General features: G+C 41.2%; 1 pseudogene; it reads right to left on the bottom strand.

The window, feature by feature from the left end:
• Positions 1 to 8,628: 8,628 nt before the first annotated feature.
• On the bottom strand, positions 8,629 to 9,607 carry LOC131902743 (vomeronasal type-1 receptor 4-like; annotated as a pseudogene).
• Positions 9,608 to 14,794: the final 5,187 nt, after the last annotated feature.

The raw sequence follows: 14,794 nt of genomic DNA, 5'->3' as shown, positions 1-14,794 counted from the left end.
ACTTCAGGAAAAAACATCTCTGTGAGGCAGCAGTTTCTCAAGGGATACAGAACATGCAAAGAGCCTATGTTAAGAATATGAAGTTGCTGAATGTAGTGTTGTACCCAGAATCCCCAAAGACCACCAAGAGACCAAATCTGATAAAAAATAAAAAAAGAAAGCCAAGTCTTTTTACTGTTCTTGGGTAAACCCTGGCATCACTGTCTGTCTGATGCAGCAGAGCAAGAGAGACCCAGAGTAGCGATGGGGCAGGGTTTTCATAGGGGTAAAGCAAGGGGTTCTTCTGGTCTTCAGACTACATAGGAACAGACTTGGGATTGGTTTATGTGAGGGACAGTTATGCTAGTAACTTTAATTGGCTAGGTTTAGTTTGGGGTTACAGTTACCCATTTCTGGGCAGGCATGGACCAGTCCCATATTTTGTTCCTGAGCTTCTGTGGATACTGGCTGGCCTATCAAGTGCTGACTGTAGGGTCTGGCTCAGTGGCACAGACTTCGTGTGTCCTATCTCCTGGTCCTGCTGGCAGGGGCATCAGTGATTTACTGTCTTTTTTCATGGCCCTCCCAGAAACTAATAGCTCAGTTCATGAAACTGACATTGAGGCCTGATCTCTGAGAGAAGACTATGGTGGTATTGTGTTCCCCAAAATATTGTGTACCCCAATAAACATATCTAGGGTCAGAGAACAGAAAAGCCACTAGATACTTAGGATAGGCAGTGGTAGCACACACCTTTAATCCTAGCATTCCAGAGACAGAAATCCATGTGTTCAAGGATACAGCCAAGCATGTTGACACATGCCTTTATTCCCAGAAAGTGAGCCTTTAATCCCAGGGAATAATGGCAGAAAGCAGAAAGGTATTTAAGGTGTGAGGACCAGAAACTAGAAGCATTTGGCTGGTTAATCTTTCAGGTTTCAGAGCAGCACAGTTCAACTGAGAACCATTCAGAAATGAGGACTCCTAGGCTTCCAGTCTGAGGAAACAGGATCAGCAAAGGAACTGGCAAGAACTTTTAAGATTCCTGCTACATCTGGCTGCCAACATTTGTGCTACAAATTCAGGAAAAAGCTGCTTGTCTGTGGCCTTGTGGGCCCCAGCTCTGACCCAAACTACACTCTGCCGGTTGTGGTGTCACATGCCAGTAAGATTTACTGGGGAAGGCAAAGGGAGGAGGATCCTGAGTTTGAGGCCAACCTAGGAGAAGCTTTAGCTGGGGCCAAGCCACAAACAGTGGTGGGACCATGGAGGCAGTTTCTGCCGCTCCGAGTTGCTGGCTCCTTCTCATCTTATTGGTGATGACGGTGATGCCTCTACCTGGGATGAAGGGTTTACTGATGATTGTTCAGAGAATTACCAGGACCATCATGTTACAAAAAAACATCGAAAAAGGTCAGTTTGGGAAAGTTTGACAAGACTATTGCTGTGAACATTTTCTCTTCTAGGGAAGAACGTTCACGGTTCCCGGAAACAGACATTTATGATACTGTGTTTGCTCCAAACCACAGAGGAGGGACAAAAAAAATTCTAAAGGGAACCATGACCACACCTAACAGCGACTTTGGAATCTTCAAAGAATGATAGGATCCCACAATGATGATTCCACATGGACTATGGTAAAGCCATTAAGCTGATTCACACCAAAAAAAGATCGGCTTTGGACTACAAACTGCTCAGGACAATTTTGAGATGGGTAGCTGAGATGATTCAGGCTGACAGACTACTCAAGCAAGGACTTGAGACAAGCCCTGAACTTTCCCACTATGCAGGGCCTGGACAAATAATACAGGACTTGACAATTAACCCAAGAATTTTCTTTTCAGGATTCCCTACAGATACCTTCACACTTAGAAAGCAGGAAGTAATTTTAAGAAAACAACGCCCACATTCCCAAGCGTTAGAATGGGAGGTTTTTGGTTGTTTCATGAGTTATGAATATTGTCATTCTTTATGATGGTTGGTTACAAGTTGTTGATTGTTAATGGTCAGGAAAAAAGCTGATCATGGAGTTTAGATTCAGAGGTTTTGTTTAAAAAAACAAGGAAAAATAAAGAAGAGAATATAGATATGAGGTAGATCACTGAATCTACCCTGAGAAAAACAGATAAAGAAGTAATAAGATGAATGGGTAGATAATTGAATGCACTCTAAAAAGAAAAAGGGGAAGATATAAAAATGACAAAAGGTAGATTACTGAATATATTATGAAAAGAAAAATACTTTTAAAAAGGAACTTCTTGTTTTACATAGGATAAGTAATGAAAATTGTTTTGTCTGAGTTTATCAAATGTTACTGGACTGGACATTGTTAATATATATAATGGAGTTTTTTACTGTACATATTGTATATACTTATTAGATAGTTATTCTTGTATTATTTATAAGCTTTTTTAATTTTAGACAAAATAGAAGAAATGTGGTAGTATTGTGTTCCCCACAATATTGTGTACCCTGATAAACTTATCTGGGTTCAGAGAACAGAAAAGCCACTAGATGCCTAAAATAGACAGTGGTAGGTAGCACACACCTTTAATCCTAGCATTCCAGAAGCAGAAATCCATGTGTTCAAGGATACAGCCAAGCATGATGACTCATGCCTTTAATCCCAGAAAGCAAGCTTTCAATCTCAGGGAGTGATGGCAGAAAGCAGAAAGGTATATAGGGGGTGAGGACCAGAAACTAGAAGCTTTTGGCTGGTTAAGCTTTCAGGCTTTTTAGCATCAGTTCAGCTTAGAGCCATTCAGATATGAGGACTAGATACTTAGGATAGGCAGTGGTAGCACACGCCTTTAATCCTAGCGATCCAGGGACAGAAATCCATCTGTTCAAGGTTATATGCAGGCATGATGACACACACCTTTAATCCCAAGAAGTGAGCCTTTAATCCCAGGGAGTGATGGCAGATAGCAGAAAGGTATATAAGGTGTGAAGACCAGGAACTGGAAGCATTTGGCTGGTTAATCTTTTAGGTTTTGAGCAGCACAGTTCAGCTGAGAGCCATTTGGATATGAGGACGAAGAGGCTTCCAGTCTGAGGAAACAGGACCAGTTGAGGAACTGGCGAAGTGAGGTGGCTGTGGCTTGTTCTGTCTCTCTGATCTTCCAGTGTTTACCCCAATACTTGACTCCGGGTTTGTTTTATTAAATAAGACCATTTAAGATTTTTGCTACAGCACTCTTTTATGTTGCATTTGTTTAACTCTGTAAAGCTGTTTTGCTTTGCCTGCCTAAAACACTCACTTAGTCTAATAAGGAGCTGAACAGAAGGTAGCTAAGCAGGAGAGGGGTAAGCATAGCTGCCAGGCAGAGAGAATAAATAGGAGAGGAAATCTAGACTGGATAGAAGAGAAGAATGAGGAGCAAGAGAGGAAATGAAGAGGAGGTTCCAGGGGTCAGCCACACAACCACACAGCCAGCCAGGGAGTAAGAAGAAAAGCAAGATATATAGAATAAAGAAAAGTAAAAATCCCAGAAGCAAATCGTTTTAGGTCACATGCTACTGTCTCAAGCCATATTTTAAGTGTGTGCTGAGGTTCCACCTCAGACCTCAAGATTACATTGTAAGCACCTCCCTGACTCCCTGACTGAGCCATCTCTAAGACCAGGGTATCTCCTCTAAAGCCTTTAGTTCCCAAATATTAATTCCCCAGTCTCTCTGTCTCCATGTAAATAATTTACATTCAAGTGTGTCCCTCAAACTAGCAATCGGTTTATTTTGCTTTATTCATGCCAATTTAGGGCACTGGATATCCTCCCCGGTAACGGTTTTGTTGGGGGCAGTACTTTCTCATGAATATAAAAAAACTACAACACCTTCTCAGTACTTCTTCTCAAAATGACTGTCTTCCTGAGTTAGCCATCTCTCACCCCAGGAACTCCCCTTGACATGACAGAAGGCTCTAACACTCATCAAAGAGACCTTCCGTGTAACTCCCAGGGTTCCTGCCACTTGATCACCCAGCAATAGACAAATGGATGAGATCTACATGAGCAAACTGGGGGTGAGGAGGGGTAATGGAGGGCAAGAGTTAGGAAAATAGATCTTAGGGGAGCAGGAGGTCATAGCTGGATCAGGAACAGAGTGGGAGAACAATGAAAGAGATACCATGATAAATGAAGACACCATGGGAATAGGAAGAAGCAGAGTGCTAGCGTGGTCCCCAGGAATCCACAAAATGACTCCACTATAAACTACCTGTAATGGTTGAGAGGGTGCTTGAGCTGACCTACTCTGGTGATCGGATGGCAGAACACCCTAACTGTCATCAAAGAACCCTCATCCAGTGACTGATGGAAGCAGATGCAGAGATCCATGGCCAGGTCCCAGGTGTAGCGCCAGGAGTACAGTCGATGGGGGAGAGGAGAGATTCTATTAGCAAGAGATATGGAGACCATGATTGGAAAAAGTACAGCAAAAACTATCCAAACTAGTGGGAACACATGATCTGTGGACTAATAGCTGAGGAGCCCCCATAGTATTGGAATAGGCCCTCTGGATAAGTGAGACAATTTTTTAGATTCAACTGTTTAGGGGGACTCCAGGCAGTGGGACCAGGACCTGTCCCTAGTGCATGAGCCAGGTTTTTGGAACATAGTGCCTATGGTGAGACACTTTGTGCAGCCTTGGGGCAAGGATGAGGGGCTTAGACCTGACTCAACTGAATTACCAGGCTCTGCTGACTCCCCAAGGGAGACCATGTCTCGAAGGAAGTGGGAATAGGAGGATGGATTGGAAGAAAATTTTGGGAGGTAGGAGGAGGGAAGACAGGGAAATCTGCGGTTGATATGTAAAATGAGTAGAAACTCTCTTAATTTAAAAATGGAGAAAAAAAAGAAATCACTCCACAAGTCTAAGATAAAGTTTTCAATGAAATTGAGAAACACTTTAAAACGAAAATTTGTCTTTTCTCAGACCATCTCAAAAAAAAGTCATGGTTTAATCATATTGATCTCTATATTTTTTAGTTTGTAATAGTTCTCTGAGAGTTTGGTATAAGCTGTTTTAACATATTCACCCCTCCCCCAACTCTTCCCAAAGCCACTCTCCCTCCCCTACCCACTAACTTTCTGTGTTTTAAAAACATTCCTATCAAGCAAGACCAATGGGTGCTGCCCAAATATTCTTGCATGCATGATCTTCCACTGGAGCATATTCTGATTACCAGGAACTATGCTATTAGAGAAAACAGTGTCTTTTCTTATCTCAACAGCTGACAATTGCCATTAGCCCCCAGCTAGGGAAGAATTTAGTGCCAATTCCATTTTGTATGATGGGATATGGTATGGCTTGGATGTGTACAGGTCTTGAGCATGCTGTCACAACCACTGTGAATTCACATGTGCAGTGCCCTGCTGTGCAAAGAAGACATTGTTTCTGTATAGTCATCAACCACCTCCAGCTCTTACAGTCTTTCCATGTTTTCTGCAAGGATTCTTGAGTCTTTTGAGGAGAGGATGTGATAGAGACATCCTGTTTAGGGATAAGCATTGTCCTACAGTCTCTTATTCTCTGCACCTAGACACTTATTCATTTCTAAGTTAATTATTATCTACTGCAAATAGGAACTTACCTGATGAGGATTGAGAGATGTAGTAATCTATGGGTATGACAAGTCATTAGGAGTCACACTAACACTATGTTCATTTAGAAGATTAGAAGCAATAGGTTCTCTCCTAGAGCCTATGATCTGTCTAGCCATGGATTCTTGGTCCAATAATGGTGCCAGGCATGGTTTTCAGCTTGTGGAGCAGGACTGATGTTTGTGTCACTATTACACCAGTGAGCATGTCTTTCAAAGTTATTCATTGTCACGGTGCACAGTGGCAAAGCTGGGTATAATTGATGATAACTTTTCAAGTTCAGTAATGTAATAGAAATCCCTGGCACTGTGAAGATTACCCAGTAGGGATGAAGTTTCTAGGTCTATACCAGACTGCTTTCTCTGTCACTTTCTGGGGGGTAAATAAGAGCAATGGCCATACTAAGTCCTATTTTTTTTAAACTAAGACAACTTTTAGTTCTCAGTCTTCAAATGTTTTTGGTGGTGGTGCTGGTAGTGGTGATAGTGTTTTTTTAAAGTTTTGATTTGAATTGCTTGGGTCTCAAAAGGTAGGGTGGGCTAGCCTCAGACTTTCTATCTTGTTTAAACTCACCTCAGATTCATAACCATCCTCCTGTCTCAGCCTATAGAGTGGTAGAATTATTGTACTAAAACACTATAACAGACAGTACACATGTTTTCAACAGATTATCTTTAAATGATATTCACCTTATGTAGATGTCTACTATCTTGGAAATCATGGAACTGAATAATCTCTTATAACCTATCCCATTTTTCATATAGTCCAACTATTCAGACAAAAACACAGACTTCAATACCCCAACCCTCGAAATATAAATTAGTAAAAAGAAGTGGATGAAGGAAAAAGTGCTTTAACAGAATTAGATAATATTAGATTAGAAATACATAAATCTTAAAAATCATGATAGGAAAACTTCCAGTTTTATAATGAATAAAATTATGTATTTTTTTATTTATAACCATTGATTTAAATGAACTTGGTCCTTGTTTGAATTCTTATTCCTGTTATTTCATAGGAAGAGGAAAAATAGTTGTTGTCTTCTCTAGGGTATGTATTTATTTCTCTTGTATATACAAAGCTGAAGTTCTAAGCATGTATTAATCATATAAGTTGGAAAAATATAGACCCCATTCTACATAATGTTGTAAGTCCTGGAGGATCAACTTGAGTTGACAGCCTTCCAAAAGTTGCAGTATTTGCTATCTTCTGCCAGCAGGCATTGAGATGTCCATTTTACAGGAATGAAAAAGACAAAAAAAAAAGCCTCAGAATTTAACTCCATTTAAATATGCTGTAGCCACCACAATGACTCATAAGATTTTATCAGTACAATTTAGAATGCTATTGAGTTATTTAGTTAATTTCTTCAATGTTTTGACTAAAAAATGACTAAAACCATTTAAAGTAGAAATGGTTTATTTCAGCTTGCAGTTTGAGTACACAGTTCATCATGGGAAAGAATCATGGTATCAGGAGGTTGACGCAGCTGATTACATGGTATCTGTAGACAAACAGCAAAGAGAGATGCATGCCAGTTCTCAACTTGTTTTCTCCAGTTTATTCAGTCCAGGAATCTAACCAGAGAATCAATGGCTGTACCGAATTAGACTGGGTCCTCTACCTCCATTAACCCAGCTTTAAACTCCCTCAAAGATGTATCCAGATTTTGTTTGCTGGGTGATTCTAGATCCTGTCAATTGGACTATCAATATTAACCATCATGTTACCTAATGTTAGACTTGCACAAATAATAGAGAACATATGTATATATTCATGAACAGAAATCAACAACTGTGACACATTGAGATATTAAAATAATATTATCTTTTCTATGGCAGGGAAAAGAGAATTTGGACACTAAGTTGGGAAGACTGATGAGTACAGTAGGACAACGTATGGAGAATGCCTGTAGAAATGTAGAGGTTGACCTCCACAGCCTTGGATTGTCACAGACTGTCAAACAGAATGCCAGGGTGCAAGCAACTGAGTAGGAGGTAACAACGGCCCACAGCAGAATTGGAATGACTAGGAAAGTCTCTGTCTTCCCAGGGAAGTCTGAGGAAACAACGGGCACAGCAAATAGACAGCATTTGTCATTTCTTCCCATAGAGGAACCTGGAAGTGGAGCCACAAACCCACATCATAAGATCAGATGCAGAACATCGGTGAAGTCAAAACGTGAATGAATAAAATGGAATTGATCACATAAACATGTTATTCTCACGTGCCAAAGATTCTGGATTTTTCTTTGCTCTTTTTTTCTATAATTCAGTTGCAGCAGTGGGACCAGAGTCCAGGCTGTGCTTGAAGAAAAACACATACCTAAACAGCTAATTAGATATCTTTAAGCGTATCATATTTTTTTTAATTTTCTATGAGCGATTTTCTAGTCATTTTACATATCAGCCACAGATTCCCCTGTCCTCCCTTCTTCCACCCTCCAGCCTTCTCCCACAATCTACCCCCGATTCCCACCTCCTCCAAGGCAAAGTCTCCCCTGGGGAGTCAGCCCAGCCTGGTACATTCAGTTGAGGCAGGTCCAATCCCCTCCTCCCTGCACCAAGGCTGAGCAAAGTGTCTCAGCATAGGCCCTGGGTTCCAAAAGGCTGGCTCATGCACCAAGGACAGGTCCCAGTCCCACTGCCTGGGGGACCTCCTAAACAGTTCAAGCTAATTAATTGTCTCACTTATCCAGAGGGCCTAGACCAGTTCCATGGCGGCTCCTCGGTTCATTTGTTTCCACTAGTTTGGCTATTTGTTCCTGTGCTTTTTCCAATCATGGTGTCAATATTTCTTGCTCATATCACACTTCCTCTCTCTCATCAATTGGACTCCTGGAGCTCCACCTAGTACATGATGATCCCCAATCTCTTAGCTTTTAGAATAAAAACAAAGGGATATCTTCATGTCATGGAACTGCTTAGGCAGCATTATGACTGCAGTAACAACTGGCAATGCTTAATTTAGAGAGCCATTAACTTGCTAAACAACACCGGTCATGGGTGAGTCTAATGTTCAATAATAGATGAAAGAATATTTAAATTTATCATAACACACACATCATCATGTTAAATTACCTTCTCCTACAGAAGGGAAAATGATTCTTTGTACCAGATTTGTTATTACAGATGAGGATGAAGGGGCAAAATGTGGGAAAAAATGTGTCTAGGAATGTAAATATGTTGATTATCCACAGACTTGGATTGTCAAATGCCACATTATAGATAACTAATATGAAGGACATTGAATAGGAGAGGACAAAGGTACAGACAAGGGTCAAGATGGTTTTTGTGGCTCTGTCTTCAGGGGAGACTCTGAGAGAATGCTGGGCACTGTGAATATGTTGTAGCTGAATCTTGTGCCTGTAGAGGATGCGCATCATGAAGTCACTGGTCCAAACCATGAGACCCAAATACAGACCATCAATGAAACAATGCAATAACAGACGTAGCACAGTTACAAGATTGCTAGCAACAAACGCCGAGCAGTACCCCAACTTGACTTTCTTGGTGAAGTTTTTGTTCGTATCAGGTCCAATCACATCTATAGCTGTTTTGCTGTTTAGGAGCAGATGCACAAGCCAGCTCAGTGAGCAGGACCGAGCCATGTACTTGGAGACTCTGTGTTTAAGCTTCATCCACCTGGAGTTGCTGGGGCTGATTGTGATTGCTTGGAAGCAACTCAAGAGGCAGGTGCAGTGCAGGGAAATGGCCCAGGCCACTCGATTACTGTAGAGAGTGAGTTTACATAAAAGGTCACCCAGGAGATATCGCAAGCCCAGCTGTACCATTATGTGAGGATTTACTCTTGAGATAATGACCAAGGAATTGGCTAGAATCAAATGACTTAAAATCTGGTCTTTGGGCATCAGACTTTTTCCAGTGAATACAGACATGATATATGGAAGAAGAACTGACCAGTTGCCAAGAATCCCAATAGCTGTTAGAGAAAACAAAAAGAATCCCCATTGGCAAGTTCTCAGGAACCATGTTCTTTTCACCTGAGATAAACAAATTTAACAGCATCAATACAACCAGGAAGAAGACATGTAAATGTGTATTAATTATTTGTAGCTCAAATTACATCATTGTCGATATCATGAAATTTGCAGGCAAATGGATAGAACTAGAAAATATCATCTTGAGTGAGCTAACCCAGACTCAGAAGGACAAACATGGTATGTACTCACTCATAAGTGGATACTAGATATAAGGCAAAGGACAACCAGACTACAACCCACAGCTCCAGAGAAGCTAGCTAACAAGGACCCTAAGAAGGACACATAGATAGCCGAGTGAAGGAGAAAGAGAAGAGGTCTACATTAGCAAACTGGGAGTGTGTGTGTGTCGGGGGTGATGGAAGGCAAAGAATGGGGATGAGAACATAAGGAAATGGGAGGGTCAAGCTGGAACAGGGACAGGGTGGGAGAGTAAGGAAAGAGATACCATAAAAATGAAGACATCATGGGAATAGGAAGAGGCAGGGTGCTGGGGAAGTTCTCAGGAATCCACAGGATGACCCCACCTTGGACTCTGCAATGGTCGAAAGGATGCCTGGACTGATGTACTCTGGTGAACAGACTAGTGAATACCTTAACTGTTATCATAGAACTTTTATCTATTGACTTATGGAAGCAGATGCAGAGATCCACAGCTGAGCACCAGGCTGAGCTTCGGGAATCTAATTGATGAGAGAGAGGAGGGATTCTGTGGGCAGGGGAAGTGGAGATCATGATGGGAAAACATACAGAGATGGCCAGCCATGCCAGTAAAGCCCATGAACTGTGGACTAATAGCTGTAGATCTCCAGTAGGACTATACTAGTTCCTCTGAATATGGGAGACAGTTGTTTAGCTTGAACTGTTTGGGGGGGCAGCAGGTAGGAGGATCAGGATCTGTCCCTGGTGCATGGGCGGCTTTTTGGGGACCAGTGCCTAGGGTGTGACACCTTGCACAGCCTTGGTGCAGGGGGGAGGGGCTTGTACCTGCCTCAGCTGAGCGTGCCAGGCTCTGCTGACTCCCCATGGGAAACCTCAATTTGGAAAATGTGGGGATTAGGGGGTGGGTTGGGTGGAAGTCTGGTGGTGGGAAGAGGGAAGAGAGGGAGATTTGTGGTTGGCATGTAAAGTGAATAGAAAATTTCTACTCATAGAAGTTTATACTAAGTCACATACTTGCTTAATAAAGCTTCTGTGGTTAAGTGATGTAGTGAGGTAGGAAGAGAGCAATCAAATACCTTGTGTAGAACAAGAGACTTAACAGCACACTAGCCTGAAATTAGACGGGAGAAGGGGATAAGACAAAATTCATTGGTTCACAGGGTGAAAAGTGTCAGGCTATTAAACAATGTGGAAAATCAGGCAATGTATGTGATACTGTGTTCAAAGAAGACAGCTCCAATGAGTCAGATTTTGTGATAGATGCCGTATTTGGGTTCAGTCATTTCATCAGTCTATAATGAATAATAAGCAGTTCTTCCAAAATAATGGGAAGTGGAAGATGTAAAGAGATAATAGAACATCTAGAAAGGAAAGACTTTGTCAGTACACAGATAGCTCAATATGAAATTTCTTCAACAACGTGGAGGAAAAGTGATAAAAGGTCTAAACCAGAAAATGAATGCTAGTCATCTCTCTGATGCACTTCAAAGGAGAATTTTCCATAAATTCATTTTGAAAAACTAGAAAAGTGTCTTTCAGGCTGGGCATCAAGGGAGCTGGAGAAGCTGTGTCTGAATTTGTAGTGGATTCACATACAGAGGGAAGTGCTCAGAAGCAACAGTTCCCAGAATGCCCCCCCACCCCGCCCTGCTCTCCTTGCAGTGTTCTTTGCTTGAGTCCAGCCCTGTCCAGCCTGTGATGCTCTTTCTGGGTTCCTGGAAGTGCCAGCACTCTCCATCACCTTTTCACTTGAACCCTGGGCTCATGTCCTAAATGTCTGCTGAACTTCAGATTGTACCAGGAATGGTCAAAACCACACCAGTCAACAGTTAGCTTTCCCCATCGGGTTTTCAATCAAGACTAGTATTCATAATTCTCATGATAAAGTGCTGAGGATAATAGTAACTGTGTTTTCTGTACATCCCTTAAGCTGATGTAGAAGGGTATCTATTGTCCCAAACTTTTGCAAAACTAACTGGAAGAATTCTCAGTTGAAACACAGGAATTCTAAATGAGTCTGCAATGAGGAGGAGCCAATCATACTGTGTGTGCATTGTTGCTCAATATGCACACTGTCCATTCAGTCACACAAAAGCTGTGGTTTAAAGTACCTATTTCTTTAAGAAAATAAATCATCTTTTTTTAGGAAGTCATTAATGGCTTACACACCTCTGATTTTAAGATTGGTAACTTTGGGGGCTGGGAGATGGGTTAGTAGTTAAAAGCACTTGCTGTTCTTTCAAAGAACCTGGGTTCTGTTTGTGACACCCACAGAGTGCCTCACCACTGCCTGCAACTCCGGCTCTAGGAAGAATATGATACCTCTGGGCTCTACTGGCTCCTGTACACATATATGAACATACCCACAAACAGATAGAAACACAAATACCTGTAATCTAAAATAATAGAAATAAATCTTAAAAGTAACTTTTCTCCAAAAGGAGGGAAAAATAAGAGCAGAATTCAACCCCTAAAATGGATAATACATGGGCAGAATAGATGGGGTAAAAGGTAAGAGCACTTACTACAAGTATCAAGACCTGAGATAAGATCACACTGCCTACACGATATTGCTTGGGGTTGTTGGTCATCAACTTAGAAAAAAAAAACAAAACACAAGCTCTAGATTCAGCCAGAGATCTTGTTTAAATAAAAACGGTAGAGAGGAAAATGGAAGAATATCCAACCACTCCTCTGCTAGCCATACACATATACTACATTATCTATTATCTATCTACATATCTATCTATCTCTGTGTATCTCTATGTATCTATGTATGTATGTATCTATCTACCTACCTCCCTATGCAACATGTATCTATGTATCTACCTACCTACCTACTTACCTACCTATTTATCATCTATTTATTATCTATCTATCTGTCTGTCTGTCTAACTGGATGTTTTCATTTGCATGTATATTCATAACACATATAGAAATGAGTGGAGTCAATGTATCATAAGATAAGAAGGGACCCTTTGGAGCTTCCTGAATGCACAGAGAGGGAAAGGCAGGAAACTGTCCATCATCCTTTGCCAGCAAAAAATAGCTTCCATTTCATGTGAAATCCTTTTTATCATCTTACTTCAGTACTTAGCAACAGTAACTTTCCCTTATTCCCTCTAAATATAGATTCTCCAGTCACTTGTGGCTTGGTATAAAGAGAAAATGTACTTACCGTGTGTTCTGTTTAACACAGAAGTTGGAGTAAGCAACTGAGTCTGTCTTGTTGAGATGAGACTCTGGTCCCTTACTTACAGGCGTATAGTTCCCTGGTCTTTTCCCTCACAGGACCTGTGATTTTCAGCTCTAGATCCATAACAGCATCTACATGGGGAATTAAGAATACCTTTTCAACAGCCATGCTCCAATTACCTGTAAAAGAAAAAAGTCCAGATTAAGACAGCAAATCCAAGAAGGCATTATAAAGAGTTGGGAAAAACTTTTCTGTGAGTCCTTAGAGTACTCGGGGTGTCACAAGGAGAGCCACACAAGTCCCATGCCTAGAGCGGAGGAGAGGGAACAAGGGAAATATGTGGCTTTCTCTGGATTTGAGCAGACTTGTCAGCTTTAACTCACCACCTAATATCTTAGGTGATGTCAGAAGTTAATAACCAGCACCAAGGGGCCTTGAAATGGGAGATTCCAGGAAAATTTTACATCTCACTTCTTTGAAGCAGCATTTTCTAAGAGCTTCTCATTTCATTTCTGTGCAGCTGGAGTCCATTCATTTTCATGTCTGAAGAAACACTAGTGCATGTGTTTACAGTTATATATCTGAACAGCTGATGTGTGGATTCCAGTTTTGAGATTGCATAAATGAGAATTTTGAGCTTGTATAAATGAGGATTCTCTGAACTTCCTAGCAAAGGGATTCTATTTGCAATGTGCATGTATTTTGATGGCATAAATTTAAGAAAGAATCATTGGTTAGGGGGGTTTACGTTTATTTTAAAATACGTTTCTTTATGATTTTAACACACACACACACACACACACACACACACACACACACACACACACACACACAGTGTAGCCTGGTCATACCTATTCCCCCACCTCTTTTCCAATATCTCCTCTCCAGTATATCTACCTCTCAATTTCACATCCTTTCTTTTTTTTTTGTTTCTCTTTTTTGTGTGCCCCACTGAGTCCAATTAGTACTACTAATAGCTCATGGGTGTGGGTCATCACTGTTGTTTGGTCAACTTAGTTCTCAAACACCCAAGGAAAAGTCACTCTCCTGCTCTCAGTACCGACCACTTGCCAATGGTGCCATATATAGGAGTGGGGCATTAGTAACCCTTCCCCCATCCATTCTGGAATCTTCACTGGCTGAACATTGTGTAGATCTAATGCCCGTAACCACAGTGGCTGTGAGTCCAGATGGGAAGCAGGCATGTCATATACAGAAGACAGAATTTCATAGCTGTCCTCTGTATCTTCTATATTGTAATTTTCTTTCTGTTTCTTCTTATATGCCGTGTCCCCTGCACCTGGAGTAATGGATGTCTATGGCTGAGTACTCACAACTCATTCTCAGCACTTGACTTGTTATGAGTTCATGCATTAACTGCTACAAAAAAGAAGCTTCTCTGACCAAGGTTTAGTATAACACAAATCTATGAGTACAAACATAAATATTTAAAAGGCAGCATTTGGACAATATGACTACTTAAGGAAACAGCTGTGGTAGGTTGCCCTATAGGGTCTATGATCTCCCAAGATTTGGAGATTTGACCAGATTTGCAGGAATAGGCATGAATTCCCTCTTGTGTTATTAGCCCCAGATAAAATAAGAAAGCAACTGGTTATCTGAGTAACAACCATGTCACTAATGTACCATTTGCATATCTTGCTTGGGTAGGTCATTATTGTAGCCTGCAGGGTCCAGTGCTGAATAAGACCATTAATGTCTCTTCTCTCCCACAAGCTGATGTAGCACCTCCAGTACTATGCCACCTAGCCACCAGGAAAAGAGTTTTCTGGTCAGTTCAAGATTGATTTTTCAATGTTCTGCAACTAGTCTGTATGGTGTACTCAGAAAGAGAGT

The sequence above is a fragment of the Peromyscus eremicus genome, chromosome 1, assembly GCF_949786415.1.
Source record: "Peromyscus eremicus chromosome 1, PerEre_H2_v1, whole genome shotgun sequence".
Classification (NCBI taxonomy): domain Eukaryota; kingdom Metazoa; phylum Chordata; class Mammalia; order Rodentia; family Cricetidae; genus Peromyscus; species Peromyscus eremicus.
This window is presented reverse-complemented; position numbering and strand designations above follow the sequence as displayed.